A 3,500-nucleotide genomic window follows, 5' to 3' on the forward strand; every position below is an offset into this window, starting at 1 on the left:
CAACTCCAGATAACTGCTGGACCATTCCAGACTGTACCTGACTGAATATGAGGATAGAGGTTTATTTAATGTGCATTTGATTTTATTCCCACTTTCAGGTTTACCAGGAGCACTGGGTCATATTTTGGGACTCGGGGTGGCTTCTGCCATAACACACAGTGTCACCTACACTATACTGCCTAGTTTTATATATCCGTTTTCCAGGACATAGAGAGGTAGTGATGCCCCTTCATACATCACTGGTAAGATCTCGCCTACAGTGATCAGTTCTATACACCTCTAAGACATAAAGAACTAGTGATATCACTATACATCGTTGGTTAAATCTCACTGAGACATTAGTGACGGCTTTGAATGAATTATTAACATGGTTCAAACACCAATTTTGTAGCTCGTCGGATGACCAAAATGGTCACAGCAGCTGGAGATGGGTGAGCAGATCCTGTGTGGCTATCTTGAGGGCAGGACGGCAGTTGAAGGGGCAGTGTCATGATGTAGGGAGGGGAGTAGAGTGTAGACGGGGAGTCACAGACAGACAGATATAGTTATAGGAGCAGGGTTTCTCAATAGCACAGAACTGTGATCTGAAACCTGTCACACGTCTGCAGAGAAACAGTGACGCCAAACACAGATCTTATATCTAATATGTTTTCTTTCTGGCTTTGAGAACTTTCTCGGTTATATAGGTTACATTCGGTGAGTTGTGATGTCACATGACTCATTGCAGAAGCGTTCCATAATATAATGTATAACGGTCAGTGAATGTACAGCACATCGGGACACCAGGGGCCCCTCATACAACCAACTTGCTTTCTTTCAAATTGAAACTTGTGTATTGCTGTAATGTATCCCGTATGTAACATTAAAGGAGATTAGAAGACTACCTTGGTGACTTCTAATATTCTTACTTTTTATTATCGTTGGTCCATTAATTCCAATATAGATATTAAAGAATCAAACGGGATACATCTGTATATAGAGTTGTGACCAATAATCTTATGCATAATACTTGGAATTTAAATGATGTATCTTTACTATATCTAACCACTAGGTGGCGGCATCGCCTCACAAAATCTAATCCTGTCTACTGCGTTGTATTGTGAATTGTATGATTTTTAGATGTTATAGAAAGTAAACTGTACATTTTAAGAGTGTGTTCATGAACACATTTTACACAGTGACAACAAATGTTACTACTTTTCTGTTCTTTTCTACAAACATTGCGATTAAGCGTTTTGCACCGTGTCAACAGAAGTTTCCTTGTACTGTTTCAATGTACTTTATTTTCAGAGTATTTTTTGGCCATGATGTATAGATGCTGCCTGAACATTGAGTCGCCAGCAAAACAGCAGATCCCATAGTCTATAGTAATATGAATTCACAACGTGCAAATGGTGGATTTTACTGAATGTACAAAATGCAGTGTGTGAACTGCAAGACAGACACCAGCCTTAAAGGGGAAGTTCTGTTTTGTATAAGAGATCTTTCTAATTTGGACCCTCCCCCATATGAAATATAGGGTGACCCCCCCCCCCCCTCCCACCCATTACATGAATTAAGATGCTAACGTGGGTATTATCTCTCACCCCTCCTCTGTGGGGGTATTATCTCTCACCCCTCCTCTGTGGGGGTATTATCTCTCACCCCTCCTCTGTGGGGGTATTATCTCTCACCCCTCCTCTGTGGGGGTATTATCTCTCACCCCTCCTCTGCGGGGGTATTATCTCTCACCCCTCCTCTGCGGGGGTATTATCTCTCACCCCTCCCCTGTGGGGGTATTATCTCTCACCCCTCCCCTGCGGGATTATTATCTCTCACCCCTCCTCTGTGGGGGTATTATCTCTCACCCCTCCTCTGTGGGGGTATTATCTCTCACCCCTCCTCTGCGGGGGTATTATCTCTCACCCCTCCCCTGCGGGATTATTATCTCTCACCCCTCCTCTGTGGGGGGTATTATCTCTCACCCCTCTTCTGTATGCTGCCTCTGCCTTCTATCATCCTGTCGCTTTCCGAGGTAAGTCATACATTCCAACTTTCAAAACTTCTCCCCCGGGAGAGAAGTCATGGTAGGACAGGGGGTAGGAGGGGGCGTGGTGATGTCATCGCATCACCATAGCCTCGTCCCCACTATAAAATGCCGCAATTCATGGTTTGAATAGTGGGGGCAGGGCTTAATGACGCGATTAAGCCCCGCCCCCGGGAATTCTGGGAGAGTAGGCAAGTATGAGGTAATTTATCCCTCAGATCTTCCCCAGTCACTAGTATTCTGTCTGTGAGGTTGTACTTTGACCCCTCGTGGCAGCAGGCCATGGACCAGCCCCCCCAGATTACAAGGGGGGGGGGGGTCTCCTCCCCTCCACCCCGGTCTCTGGCTGTCACTCCCTCTCCAGCCATGTTTTCATCCCCTCATACAGACCTTATATTTCTTGGCCACGTAATAATAAAGTATGACTGATTTATGTTTCATGGTGTATTGTGTTTGGCTGCAACGCACTTGAATGCAATATCTTCATGTCTATTTTTTGTATATTTATATGCAAATAAAGTTCCCATTTTCAATAAAAAAACAATATTATAATTAATAGTTTACATTCAAACTAGGGTTCTAGTGGTATGAGTTGAGCAAAAAGGTTCACTAACAAAAACCAAAGCCTTTGAGTTTATTTCTTTGAACTGATCAGAAAATAAAGAATAACAATTAAAAGAATCTGGCAATTTTGAAGAACAGGGAAAAGTTTGGCACCTTGTAGCTAATTTTCTATAACAGTCACATGTGAAATGTTCCTTGTGCAGTGTAGAAAGAACAACAAAATAAAAAATAAAATTATAGATGATTTTGGTACTTTTATAGCATTCTTATGATAAACTGTAATTTCATTATTACAGCTTGCAATTTGGCATGTACAACATATCTGTCCGCTGACACCAGGGGGCGATGGAGTGACACAGATCATGGTGTATAGGGAAAGGGATTTTGCAGATAGGACAAGAATGTCTATTATTGACAGAAGATCCCTGCTTGAGGCCAGGTGGGTCAATACATGATTCAGTCATCTTTATGTCAAAAATTAGGATGACTCTGGCGGGTCTCTTATTTGGGGGATAAGACATTACTGCAGTTTGTGTGTCCATTAACTTCTCATTTAAGCCTTTAATGGTAGATTGCTGATCATCGTTTCTAACTATTAAACCAATCACTGCAGAGAATACATTTGAAGAATAGCAAATACCAGACATACGTGTGATTTAAAGTTTGAATGTCAGTTTCAAAGGGAACAGGTTCGATTATGTTGGAGTGGTTCAAACATGTTCCATAGTAAATCTCTGCATGGTATAGTATTATTATAATTTGTCCATGCAAATACCGAATTTGAACTTGAACTCAAATAAGGTAAAGCTTGCTGTATGATTAAATGTTAAAAACACTAGGGGCTAGATTTACTAAGCTGCTGGTTTGAAAAAGTGGGGATGTTGCCTATAGCAACCAATCAGATTCTAGC

Source organism: Mixophyes fleayi, chromosome 9 (assembly GCF_038048845.1).
Source record: "Mixophyes fleayi isolate aMixFle1 chromosome 9, aMixFle1.hap1, whole genome shotgun sequence".
Classification (NCBI taxonomy): Eukaryota; Metazoa; Chordata; class Amphibia; order Anura; family Limnodynastidae; genus Mixophyes; species Mixophyes fleayi.